General features: G+C 34.1%; 1 protein-coding gene across 3 annotated transcripts in view; it reads left to right on the forward strand.

The window, feature by feature from the left end:
• The first annotated feature begins 337 nt into the window (after positions 1–337).
• pacsin1b (protein kinase C and casein kinase substrate in neurons 1b) overlaps positions 338–14,577 on the forward strand; it is a 32,589-nt gene continuing 18,349 nt past the window's right edge. The window contains exons 1-2 of one of the 3 annotated variants that reach the window (XM_051112590.1): positions 338–420; positions 13,440–13,567. The gene's annotated coding sequence lies outside the window, so the exon portion shown is untranslated. Of the gene's footprint in view, positions 421–13,361; positions 13,568–14,577 lie in introns of those variants that run through there. The other 2 variants (XM_051112591.1, XM_051112589.1) reach the window with 2 other exon arrangements.

A 14,577-nucleotide genomic window follows, 5' to 3' on the forward strand; every position in this document is an offset into this window, starting at 1 on the left:
GTAACGTGGGTCTCCGGACTGACCATCCCCCATCTGATACACCAGCAGCACAACACTGGCTGTGTTCATCCGATACCTTTGTGTTGTACTGATGTTCGATTCGCAAACGAATCGTTCGTTCGAACCGATTCATTTAAACACTTTCGCAATGCGTTTGTAAACCACGTCACTGTAACTAAGAATGCATGGTTACACCATATAAATGATTATTCCGTGTCCAACAAAATGTTTAACGAAACACTTATTTGATTCCATGAGACTGTTCACAGACTCGGTGAATTTGAGTCGACTCGCTAAAACGAGTTCGCCGAGCGAACCGATTCCCTAACCCGAATCAGACGGCTCACCGTTATTGTGTTTTACCAGAGTGGAGGATCGTGTGTTTCACAGAGAAGCTGGATACTGGTTCATCTGTGTTTGGTATGTCTTAAAGCATGATTTTGTTCTCATTTAGCTGTAGAAATGAGGCTGCGTGTCGATATATGCGGATAGACGTGTCGTCTTGCGTTATGACAATTATTTCTAAACGCTTGCGCATGCATTTAAGATCGCTGCGGATCTTCGCAATGCTGAACAGTGAACGCTGTGTGCACCTGAATTAATATGCATGTGTCGAATGAACTTGAATTACATGAATAAATTAGACTTTTATGCATCATTATAGACAATCATACCGTTTTGCACGCATTTAACAAAATATGATGTATTGGAATAAAATTAAACTACTTAAAACCTATTAAGTTAACTATTAACATAAGACAACATTGCATACTTTAAAGCCAGTTTAGACTTAAGAGAGAGACTTGAGGATTGTTTTAATATTTATAAAATGCACTTACTAATTAATTAATTCATTAATGTTTAGAATTATGCTATTTTAAAGTTATGTACATCCTTTTAAACATGATATCCTTGCAAAAAGTGCAATGCAATGTTACTTTGATGGTATCATATGGTAATGGCATGAAGTATACTGAAATATTTATATTGCATGCTTTTTGTACTTTTTATAAGTGTATCTTGTACCATATTTAAATAAAAATGTTTGTAGAGAACCTGTTGTCTATAATATTGAAAAAAATGATGCTTTAAAGTTATGAATAGCTCTTTAATTTGACTTAAGTCATTCTTCAAAAATGAGTTAGCAACGTTTAGTTTAAAATTGACAGTTTTTGTCTTTAACGAAGGTTTGTACTAACAAAAACAAAATACCAAGTAGTGTGTTTTTTTTAGATATGGTGCCATTAAAAAACCTTGGAGTGGCTTGTGAATGAAGCTAATTTAGGACACTTGTTATCCCAGTCCTCTATTCTGAGATCCACAATAGACCGTTTTAGTAAATGCAATCTCTGTCGCTCCCAAAGGAGACTTTAATGCCTTCTTGCATGATAAACTGAAAAGGTCTGATTTAATGAATCAATAGCAGGTCTCGCAGCTGTAAAGAAGATGAATCATTACAACAGTGTGTTATTTGATTAGTAAATGTCTGATGGTTGTCTCTGCTCTCATTTAGTTCTATCAGACATTGCTGATCCCATCTGTCTCCACTAACAGTAAATATGCATGTGAGCGAGTGTCTGAAGTGAACTGCTGGTTCAACAGACGCCAGATGTCCTTTTGACTTCTTCTGTTCAAGTCAAAGGTGAAATCCTCCCCTCGGAGGGTCTCGAACTGTCCAAGGTCCTGAATGGTCCCTTGGCACGTGATCTTTTCAGCTCTGGGTCAGTTAGTATTTGTTCTGCCAGGAAAAGCTTCTGATTTCTGTGGAGTTTTATGGGTTTTGGCATTTCTTATATACTTGTATATGTAGCACTTAGTATTCATCTCAAATATATAGTTCTGTCTAATAATTTGTTTCTACATTTTCATCTCATTTGTATGGAAGCTTGTTTTCACCACAGAATAAAAAACAATAATGTAATTGCGATTTTTTTTATATCTGATAATTATGTCTATAATTGAGTCTATATCTTGCAATTCTGACAATTGTGAGAAATCAACTTGCAATTCTGAGAAAAAAAGTCAGAGAAAAATATTTTTTTCTCTCCCCACCACAGAATTAAAAATGAGAAAGCCAATTATGACTTTTTTATCTCGCAATTCAGACATTTCTTCTTAAATATGCAAGTTTTATGTCACAATTCGTAGTTTATATCTTGCAATTCTGACATTTTTCTCTTTTCTCTCATTTCTGAGTTTATATCTCTCAGTTCTGACAGAATTGTAAGAAATAAACTTCTTAAAAAAATTTAAATTAATTTCTTTTCTTTCCCATCACAGAATTAAAAATAAGAAAGCAAGTGATGACTTTTTATATTACAATTCAGATATTTCTTCTCAGATTTGCCATTTTAATCTTGCAATTCTGACAGAATTGTAAGGAAAAAAACTTGCATTTCTGATTTTTTTCTTTCCTTACCACAGAATTAAAAGAAAGCTAATTGCAACAATCTCGCAATTCAACCATTTCTTCTCAACTTTGAAAGTTTTTTGTCACAATTCTGAGGCTATATCTTGAGAAAAGGTCTGAGAAACGATCAGAATTATGAGATAAAAAGTCCTGATTACCTCATTTATCTTTTTATTTCATGGCAGAAACAGAAACAGAGTTTGTATCTTGCAATTCTGACATTTGTCCCTCAATTCTGAGTTTATATCTCTCAATTCTGACAGAATTGTAAGAAATAAACTTGCAATTCTGAGAAAAGAAGTCTTAAAATTCATTTTTTTTCTTTCCCGACCACAGAATTAAAAATAAGAAAGCTAATTGTGACTTTTTATCTCACAATTCAGATATTTCTTTTCAGATTTGCAAGTTTTGTCACAATTCTGAGCTTTAATCTTGCATTTCTGACAGAATTGTAAGAAATAAACTTAAAATCCATTTTTTCCCCCATCACAGAATTAAAAATAAGAAAGTTAATTGTGACTTTTTATCTTGAAATTCAGACATTTCTTCAAATTTGCAAGTGTTATGTTATGATTCTAAGTTTATACCTTACAATTCTGACATAATTTTGATAAATAAACTTGCAATTCTGAGAAAAAGTCTTAAAAATTCAGATTCTTTTTCTTTACTCACCAATTACCCACAATTAAAAATAAGAAAGCTAATTGTGACTTTTTATCCCACAATTCTTCTCAGATTTGCAAGTTTATATCTTGCAATTCTGACAGAATTGTAAGAAATAAACTTGCATTTCTGATGTTTTTTCTTTCCCGACCACAGAAGTAAAAATAAGAAAGTTAATTGTGACTTTTTATCTTGAAATTCCGACATTTTTTTCAAATTTGCAAGTGTTATGTTACAATTCAAAGTTTATACCTTGCAATTCTGACATAATTTTGATAAATAAACTTGCAATTCTGAGAAAAAGTCTTAAAAATTCAGATTTTTTTTCTTTACCCACCAATTACCCACAATTAAAAATAAGAAAGCTAATTGTGACTTTTTATCCCACAATTTTTTCTCAGATTTGCAAGTTTTCTGACAGAATTGTAAGAAATGAACTTGCAGTTCTGAGAAAAAAGTCTTAAAATTATTATTTTTTCTTTCCCGACCACAGAATTAAAAAGAGGAAAGATAACTGTGACTTTTTATGTCATGTTTAAAGTTTTATGTCACAATTCTGAGGCTATATCTTGAGAAAGGTCTGAGAAAAGGTAAGAATTCTGAGGTCAAAAGTCCCAATTACCTTATTTATTTTTTATTCCATGGCAGAAATGGACTTCCATACATTTGCTCTGAATATGCAGGAAAACGTTTTGCGCAAGCAAGCACTGCTTTGATTTTCTGCATTTTTTTTTTTTCAATCCTTTCACCTGATGAAGTCAATGCCATAAAGTACACTGTAGCTCTTTAACTGGATTGTGCTGGAGGACTCATTCACCTTGATGGTTACATTGTTGAAATGTCGTTCTGAATCTGTCCTTCAGCTTCTAGCAGCTTCAGATGGTGACTAAAAACCAAGAAGAGCCTGTCCTTATAGGCTTTTAACTGAACTCAAGGTACAAGATCATAACAGTCTGAATGCTTATCGCTCTGGGATAAAAATCTCAGTGCATGTGCTTCAATTTCAACACCGCTGAAATTTCTTTAGGAAAGTAATGATCTTTGCATATTGTCTAGTGTATCACATACTTCATACTGTTCAGTTTGCATTGAGTAGCACACTAATATTCTGTTCTGAATGATGTGTCTGTTTGATTGCATAACCCAAACTGAATCATTTGTATCTTATCAGTCTTGGCAAGTTCATGGTCAAGCACCTGTCACTGTGAAGGTTACCCAGGGTTCAGCAGGCCTGTGTCTTTGCTCACTTTAGGATGATTGGGGTCAAGAGTTAGGCTCAAAGGCGCAGATTTTATCACCCGGATACCTGCTTTCAGCCTTTACTGCCCACGTGGGATTCCAACCTATAACCTGGTTACAGCCCTGTTCCTTTGATTTATCACTAGCTTTTGTTGGTAGTTTTGGCAACAAGCTTTAGTTGTAATTTTTTAGCTAACTGTAGTATTTGTATAATTGGTTTGGGATTGTATTACCAACATTAAGTACTTTATAAAATCCATTTTATAAAGCTAATATTTGTATAATCGTTTTTTAATATTTTAATTTACATAGTAAATAATGTATAAAAATAATATAAAAATGAAAATGATATAAAATTGTGTATTTTATTTGTAAAATTAATTCATCATTTTATTTACAATTTTTTTTAAATTACAAATTCTAAAATTTATCAGTTTGGCATTTTATGAATAAAATAATTTAACATTTTATTTATACAATTAATTCTGTAGTTTATTTGAAAACCTAAGCTAATACTGTATGAACACAATTAATATCTTTTTATAAAATTAATTCAGTGGTTTATTTAAAAATGTAATTTGGCATTTTATTAATAAAATTACTTTTGCATTTTATTTACAATATTAATTGAGTATTTTTAAAAAAAAATAAAATTTAATGTATTTTATTAACAAATATGTATGTAATATGTATTTTAATAATAAAATCAATTTTGAAATGTATTTATAAAAGTAATTCAGTTAAAAAGTAATTTGGTAATATTAATGCATTTATTTAGCATTTTATTTCTAAAATTAATTTGCCAATTTATTAATGTAATTTGGTATTTTATTAATACGGTTAATTTAACATTTTATTTCTAAAATTAATTTATTATTTTATGTCATAAAATAAATGAATTTTTTACATTATATTTAAAAAAAGAAAAGTATTTGCTATTCTTTTGTTATTATTTACATGATTCAAATCAATATGTGGTTTCATTATATGACTATAAAATTTAGATTTGGACTTTTTGCCATTTTATTTAGCTAGTATAGGAAGAAAAGAATTATTTAAAGAATTCTGTAGAGATGAGAGCAAAATATGATCAGAACCTCGTTGCTGGTTGAATTTGAACCAGTAGAGAGCATTTTAAGAGTCCAGGCCCATATGACGTCTTTGATAGGATAGATTACGCTGTTCTTTGAAGCCTTAGGGAATCCATGCAACAAGATCTCAGCTGTTGCGTCTCTCCAGCTTCGTATTACCAGGAGGCTAGCTTGCTTTTTGACAGATTCTCATGTGTGTCTGAGCCGTGTGGATATCAGCCGCGTCGTGACCTTGTCTTACCACACGAACATGTGCAAATCCGCACAGATATGCTTCTGGCTGCTGCGAGATCTTTCATTGATCTCCTCTCTGCAGTCTTGCCCAAGTTTCTGTCTGTCTGTGAGATGGACAGAGATAGAGAGAAACAAATTGAAGAGGTGGATGCTAGGACGTATCGATTGAGACTAAACGCTCGGGAGAAGAAGACACCAGCGAGATGCTGAGCAAAGATGCGAGATTTATGCTTTGAACATTGCCAAGCAGCAAGTCTGCAACGATACGATATAAATAATCCGCTTTCTTGGTTTCTGAACATCTCTGAAGATGTTTACTTGTGCTTCATGAATGCTAAAAAGATGTGGGAGTGAGAACTTACTTGAAGCTTAGTGCAGTCTGTTAGGTATTGCCACTCATAAGAAAGAAAAATCATGAATAAGATCTCTATAAAATCTCAATTGTTTCTTTTTACTAAGTCAAATTTGCCTAGATTGAGAGTAAATCTTGTGTACTTCAGTCTCTTAAAGGTATAGTCCATTAGAAACAGATTTGGAGAAATAGCATTACATCACTTGTGCACCAGTGAATCCTCTGCAGTGAATGGGTGCCGTCAGAATGAGAGCCCAAACAGCTGATAAAAACATCACAATAGTTTACAAGTAATCCACACCACTCAAGTCCATCAGTTAACATCTTGAGAAGCTAAAAGCTGTCAGTTTGTTAGAAACAAATCCATTTTTAATATGTTTTTAACTTTAAACCATTGCTTCTGGCCAAAATATGAGTCCATAATATTGCATCCTCCAGTGAAAATGTCCATCTTCTGTTGTCTCTCACATTAAAATCCACCAGCATATTTGTTTTTAACTGTGTTGGATTTGTATATTATTGGACACCCACTACACTGTAAAAAACAATTTGTTGTGTCAACTTAAAATAATTTGTAACCTAGCTGCCTTAAAATTTTCAGGTCAGTCAACTCAAAAACAGTTTATTCAACTTGAAATGTTAAATTATACTAAGTGACAACTTAGATATTTGAGTTGAATCAACTTCACATTTTAAGGCAGCTGGGTTACTTACCCATCTGTTAAGTTTAGCAAACACAAATATCTAAGTTGTTACTGAGTACAACTTAATATTTCAAGTTGACTTAACTTATTTTAGTTGACTGAACTTCAAATTTTAAGGCAGCAGGATAACAAATTGTTTTAAGCTGACTCAACAAATTGTGTTTTTTATTTTTTACAGTGTATGTGAATGCTTTCTTTACTGTTAAAAATAAAGGCTCTTTACTGGCATCAGTGGTTCCATGTAGAACCTTCAACATCAATGGAACCTTTCCAAAGTTCTTTTTAGTGGAAAAAAGGTTTTTTCGATTGTTCAAATGTTCTTCACAAATGGTTATTTTAAAAACTGTTCACTAAAAGGTTCTCTGAGGAACCCAAAATAGTCCTTCAATGGCATCTCTGTGCAAACTGCCTTTTGAATCCTTTATTTTAAGAGTGCTTTTTCTTCAAGTGGATTTCATATCCTCAGTGGTTCTGCTTTTCCAGGGTGTGACTGTCATCACTGTTGTTAGCAGTTATGCAACCCCTCCAACACATTATTAAGACGCACACGCACGAGAGAGATAAAGGGAGTGTGCATGGCTCTCCTGAGTATGCAGTGAATGAATGAATCACTCTCAGTTTATGACTCTCTTCCTACACAGAGCATCACCTACGATGTTCAAATCCAAACACAGCTGTGGAGCTTTTGTGTTTCACTAACACTAACACAGCACTTGAGGTCCATTAATCAGAGGCATTTATCATCGCTGTTATTGCTCATGCTTAGCAGTATTGTTTTTGTTAACAGAAACGAACTATTAATCATTAATAAATCTTAAAAAAATGAAAGGGGTCATTGGATGCAAAATTCACTTTTACATGTTGCTGGAACATAAATGTGTGTTGTCAGTGTGTATAATGATAAAAATCCACCCAGTGCTTTTTTTTTTTAAATCCCCAGTAATAATATTCACTGAGATTCCTGGCAAAATGATGTAGTTCTGCACAGGCCCTTTCCACCACTACTGATTGACACGGTTGTTTTAGCATAGTCCCGCCCTGAGTGAGCTGTGAACAGACCGCCATTGTTTTGACGCCTGAGCAGGAATAGACAAGAATGGCTCCTAAGTGATTGAGGTGTTCTGTTGTTGGATTTACTTTGTTGTTCGTTTACTTCCGGCATCTGAGCTGCTGAAGACGCAGTGGACTGCTTTGGTTTTTGAAGGGAATGCGCTTCTGATCTACCTAAATGCATCTATGTTCATGCAAATCATTTGTGATCCAGCTTTACTTAGTGAGTATAAGGGTTTTTAAAGAAGAAGTCCACTTCCAAAACAAAGATTCACATATAATGTACTCACCCCCTTGTCATCCAAGATGTTCATGTCTTTCTTTTTTCAGCCGTAAAGAAACTATGCTTTTTGAGAGAACATTTCACCAATTTTCTCCATATAATGGACTGATATGATGCCCCTGATTTTGAACTTCCAAAATGCAGTTTAAATGCAGCTTCAAACGATCCCAGATGCGGTTGTAAACGAACCCAGCCGAGGAAGAAGGGTCTTATCTAGAGAAACGATCGGTTATTTTCATAAAAATAATATAATTTATATACTTTTTAATGCCAAACGCTCGTCTTGTCTCGTCTCTGCCTGGACTGTTTTTGTTCTGGCTCATGACATTTAGGGTATGTCAAAAAACTCCCATCTCATGTTCTCCCTCAACTTCGAAATCATCCTATATCGCTGTTTTACCTTTTTTGTTAAGGGTGTTTGATCTTCTTTGCATGTTCACTTTGCAAAGACTGGGTCGGTACTTCTGCAGTGATGTAGGATGATTTTGAAATGATTTTTGAAATTGAGGGAGAAAATATGATTGGAGTTTTTCAACATACCCTAACTGTCTTGAGCCAGAATACACAGAGTTGAAGGAGAGTAAGACAAGACGAGCGTTTGAGATTAAAAGGTATTTAAATTGTATTTTTTAAATGAAAATAACCAATCGTTTTGCTAGGTAAAACCCTTCTTCCTCGGCTAAGATCGTTTTCAATCGCATTTAAACTGCCTTTTGGATGTTCAAAATCGAGGCCCCATAGCAGCCCATTATATGGAGTAAAATGTTGAAATGTTTTCCTCAAAAAACATAATTTCAATGTTTTTTGCAACAAAACGGGATGTTGTGTGCAGAGCTGTTTTTGACAAGGTTAAATGGGTGTTGTTTTACACTACCATTGAGAAATTTTAACCAAAGTATGTTATAGACTTTTCATTAAGACCCTAAAGAATCATATCAGCTTGTGGAAAATGGGCAACCGATGACCCCTTTAAACTTAAAATGAAAATTAGAAATGTTGTTTTAGCAACCAACTGAAATAAAATAAATTCAAATAGTAAAACTACTAAACTGAAATAACTGAAATAAAATAAAGCTAAAAAACAATATTTTGAAACCTCAAAATGCAAAAGCAGCTTAACTAAAACAAAATTAACTGAAAATATACAAATAAAAGCAAATTCAGAATCTGAATAAAAATACTATAATAATATCTAAATAATACTAAAATAACGCTGATTTGAACAAACTCCAAAATCAGTATTTTAAACCTTGACTTTGCCAAATGTAGGAATGAACAAAATCATTATCTAATGCAATTGTCTTGCATGAATTGTTTCACCTTTATGTCTTTTATAGCTTCTGTCACTTTTTATGGGAATGTAAATTCCACCTTTCAGTTAAAGTAGACAGTCAGCTTATTGATCATGGATATTCATTAACTGGACCTATGAATTTGAGCCAAAGAGGCAAAATTTTATGTCACTGTTGTCAGATTATATTCAAAATGAGTCATTTCGAAAAATAGTTCAAAAAATGAAAAGTTGTTAAAAATGACTCAACTTTAGGTCAGATTTTAGAACAGATTTGGAGAAATAGCATTACATCACTTGTTCACCAGTGGAACCTCTGCAGTGAATGGGTGCCGTCAGAATGAGAATCCAAACAGCTGATAAAAACATCACAATAATTCACAAGTAATCCACATCACTCCAGTCCATCAATGAATGTCTTGTGAAGCAAAAAGGTGTATGTTTATAAGAAACAAATCCATTATTAAGACTTTTTTAACTTTAAACCATCACTTTGGGCTAACGAATGAGTCTATAATCCATAATATCGCTTCCTCCAGTGAAAAAGTTCATCCCCTGTTGTTTTCTTATATCCAAATTCATCCACATATTTGTTCAGAAGTGTTTTGGACCACTTTGGCTTGTAAACAGTGCTTGATCTGTGCATATTTCTCTCCTGATTCAGAGACTTTTTCATTGGAGAAAGCAATATTATGGAGCCATATTTTAGCAAGAAGCAACAGTTCAAAGCTAAATATTACCTAAAAATGAATTTGTTTCTTACACAGCGTTTGTATTCTCAAGATGTTAACTGATGGGCTGGAGTGGTGTGGATTACCTGTGGATTATTGTGTTGTTTTTATCAGCTGTTTGAACACTCATTCTGACGGCACCCATTCACTGCAAAGGATCCATTGGTGAGCAAGTGATGTAATGCAACATTTCTCCAAATCTGTTTCCTTGAACAAACAAACTCATCTACATCTTAGTTGGCCTGTGGGTGAGTGAAATATCAGAAAATGTTCAAAGTTTGGGTTAACTACTCATTTAATGCTAATCTAGCTAAAAAGTATACTAGTCAGTGTGACTGCAGCAAACATTTGCTGGCTCTCATGTCAAACAGATCCCCTGACTTTAGTGTTATTGACCTCAGGGCTGTGTGTGTGTGTGTGTGTGAATGCAGTGTTGGTAATGGATGCTGTGTGCTGCCTCAGCCTCTGTATTTCACACTTGAATGCACTGAACAGGAGCCAAGAAATGTGTGGTTGATATATATTTATTGTGTTTAGAGGCTCAAGCCTGAGGATGAGAGAGGCATGTACGGGTTTATTATATGCAAAGAAACTTTGAAATAATGTAAAGGCCAAAAACTCATTTGTTGGTAGCTGCTGACTGCTCATTTTAGTCGTTATGGTTCATTTATGTGGCTTTCATTAGTATCCGGTTTGCAGTGAGCCGCTCTTAGATTGGGTTTCATGCTGAGGAACGAACTGAGAGGGAAAATACACGGCCTGAACATTAATATGGTTATTTAGGCACAGAATAGAAGACGACCCTTTGAATTTCCCTTTGGGTCGTGGAGAAAATTGGACTTCTGAAGGTGAAGAAAAGGCCATTGTCAGCGTGAACTGGGGTTGAACTCATGTGTAATTGGAAAGACATTAGCAGAGTGAATCTGCGAAGCTCATCTTCTGGAAATTAGCCAGTGCAATTAACCTGACTGGAGGCGCTGAGCTGGCTAAAGACGAGCGAGATACCTATCAAACTCTGATTTCCATGCAGACCCTGCGTCATCTCTGTCATTACATGCACTCTGAGGTTCAGGATAATCACACTGCAGAACAAAACAGAAAAGCATTGCTGACACTGGTTATATATAGATGACAGATAGATAGATAGATATTTTATATATATCAATACATATTATTATATATATTATATATATTATATAGATTTGTATCAGGTTGTATTTCATATACTTAGTTTTATTTTAATTTTATTTTATGTTTTTATAAAATGTTTTATGTCATTTTAACATTTCTGAAGTAATTATTTTTATTTTATACTTGAATGTAAACAATTATATTTTATTATTATTATTATTATTATATTTCTATTATATTTTATGCTAAAAATATAATATTTTATAGTTTCTTTTGTTTTTTATTTTAGTATTTTTAGTATTTCATTTAGGCAGCTTTTCTATTGTTAGTTGCTAGGGTGTTGCTCTGTGCTTGCTAAGGCATTGCTATGTTGTTGCTTTGTTCTAGGTAGTTACTTGGCATTGCTGTGTGGTTGCTAGGTTGTTCTTTGGTTGCTAGGGTGTTGCTATGTGGTGGCTTTGATGTTGTAGGTGGTTGTCAGGGTGTTGCTATGGAGTTGCGGGTGTTCTTCATGGTTGCTAAGGCATTGCTATTTGGTTGCTAGGGTGTTGCTTTGTGGTTGATTCAGTGTTGTAGGTGGTTGTTAGGGTGTTCCTATGGGGTTTCTAAGGTGTTCTTCATGGTTGCTTGGGCATTGCTATGTAATTACTAGGTTGTTTGTTGGTTGCTAGGGTGTTGCTATGTGGTTGCTTCAGTGTTGTAGGTGGTTGTCAGGGTGGTGCTATGTGGTTACTAAGATGTACTTCATGGTTGCTCAGGAGTTGCTATGTGATTGCTAGGTTGTTATTTGGTTTCTAGGGTGTTGCTAGGTGGTTGCTTCAATGTTGTAGGTGGATGTCAGGGTGTTCCTATGGGGTTACTAAGGTGTTCTTAATGGTTGCATGGGCATTGCTATGTGATTGCTAGGTTGTTGTTGGTTGCTAGGGTGTTGCTTCGTGGTTGCTTCAGTGTTGTAGGTGGTTGTCAGGATGTTCCTATGTGGTTACTAATGTGTTCTTCACGATTGCTTGGGGGTTGCTATGTGATTGCTAGGTTGTTCTGTGGTTTCTAGGGTGTTGCTATGTGGTTGCTTCAGTGTTATAGGTGGTTGTCAGGGTGTTGCTATGAGGTTGCTTTAGTGTTGTAGGTGGTTGTCAGGGTGGTGCTATGTGGTTACTAAGATGTACTTCATGGTTGCTCAGGAGTTGCTATGTGATTGCTAGGTTGTTCTTTGTATTCTAGGGTGTTGCTAGGTGGTTGCTTCAGTGTTATAGGTGGTTGTCAGGGTGTTGCTGTGGGGTTGCTTCAGTGTTGTAGGTGGTTGTCAGGGTGCTGCTATGCGGTTGCTTCGATGTTGTAGGTGTTTGTCAAAGTGTTGGTAGGGGGTTACTAAGGTGTTCTTCATGGTTGCTTGGGCATTGCTATGTGATTGTTAGGTTATTCTTTGGTTGCTAGGGTGTTGCTATGTGGTTGCTTAAATGTTACAGGTGGATGTCAGGGTGTTGCTACAGGGTTGCTAAGGTGTTCTTAATGGTCACGATGGCATTGCTTTGTGGTTGAAAATCTGCACAAACAGCACAGGACTATTTACGCACTGAATTTTAATACTTAAAGTTATGGGTTTGTTCTCTCAGTATGAGCAATAGCTTGGCTTATAGCAAACTCTACTAACATTATCCGTTTACTTATCATCTCAGCAGTGAGCATCTCAGCTATTGATATCTGCTGGCCTCAGTCTGGCCTGATCAATGGTATTGACTGGTTCCTGAGGTGGGCGAGATCCAGTCCACTGTGTGCTGAACAGCTTTTAGTTGGCAATTAGCACCATTTTGCTCCCTTTTTTGACCACAGTATTGAACGGCACTGTATCCATCAGTATTAATCCTGATACTTTCAAGAAATTTTTATTCTCACATTTAAAAATGTTTCTCTCAGTTACATTTTGGGACATTGATATCCATGTCTGCTCCCCAGTTCGCTTACTACCACTAGTATTCACAAAACTCTATGTATTAAAATAGGAAAAGCACATATAGGTTTGTAACATGTTAAAAAATGTGTTAAAAATGCATTATTTTTGCAACTTAGTGTTTTATTTTAGGCTGCGTCTGTATTTTTAAGACTCGGCATGTGGTAATGTTGACCTGTCATTCCTCTGGCTAATCATTGATCGTCTGCCATCTTTCTGGGTGGGGTTGTCAAAGTTCACTTGAATGCATGAGTGTGTTTCAGAGCAAATGTTTCTAAATGAGTGTATACTGTATGTGTGTTTCTGTAATAGAAACCGGGTGAAGTAACGTTTGGCGGCTTTAGACGCACCCACTAGTCCAACAGTGGTCTGATGTCAGGAGTATCCCGTGTCACTCGCAAGTCCTGGAACATCTTTCTCTTTTAAGCTGGATTTACCAGGTGAGACACCGTCTTATACTGAGCAAATATTTTAAGTCTAAATTAAATGCTATAAGCCTATCATGTGTATATTATAGCATGTGTAAGAGCGAATGTCATGAAACCTGTTAAGAATGCTGTATGTCCAGGTTATATTTCACACAAAAACCAAACTAAATTATATTATATTATATTAGTTTATATTAGTTTAGTTTAGATTATATGTGACCCATGACCCCAAAACCAGTCATAAGGGTAAAATTTTTGAAATTGAGATTTATACAATGGAAATCTTAAACAAAAAATAAGCTTTGCATTGATGTATGGTTTGGTAGGATAGGGCAGTATTTGTTCTTAACAATGTGTATTACTAATTAAAAATGAAAATTAAAATATCTTCATGGAACATGATCTTTACTTAATATCCAAATGTTTTTGGCATAAATATGCCAAATAAATAGCCATACAATGTATTGTTGGCTATTGCTACAAATATACCCAAATATACCTGTGCTACTTATGACCAGGGTTACATTTGATATTATATTATATTATATTATATACTGTAAAAATAGTTTTAAGGTTGTAAACAAAACAATGTAAAAAAATATATATATATTTTAGTCTTTTTACTTTACAATTTTTGTTTAATGTGTTTAATTCAGTGTGTTAGTTGCTTTTTTGTAACTATTTGTGAAATTGTTTCAAAGTAAATTAAGTATATTTTTTCTTTGATATGTGATTACCAATATGTGAATTGTTTTTAAATAATTAATTTATTGAAATAATTTAGTTCATAATTTATTCATTATATTAGTTTAATAATTTATATTTCATTATATTTTTGTATTGGCTAATGTCAATTATTTTATAATTTTAAAAATGCATTCCAGTACTTTTTAAAATAATAGAATAACTTTTTTAATAGAATATAATCTACTGAGAATCAATCAATAATAATAGGATTTCCAAAAAAAAAAAAAAATGAAAACATCTAGATGCATTATGAAAATAAGAATTTGAGAACAAAA

The sequence above is a fragment of the Labeo rohita genome, chromosome 6 (assembly GCF_022985175.1).
Source record: "Labeo rohita strain BAU-BD-2019 chromosome 6, IGBB_LRoh.1.0, whole genome shotgun sequence".
NCBI lineage: Eukaryota > Metazoa > Chordata > Actinopteri > Cypriniformes > Cyprinidae > Labeo > Labeo rohita.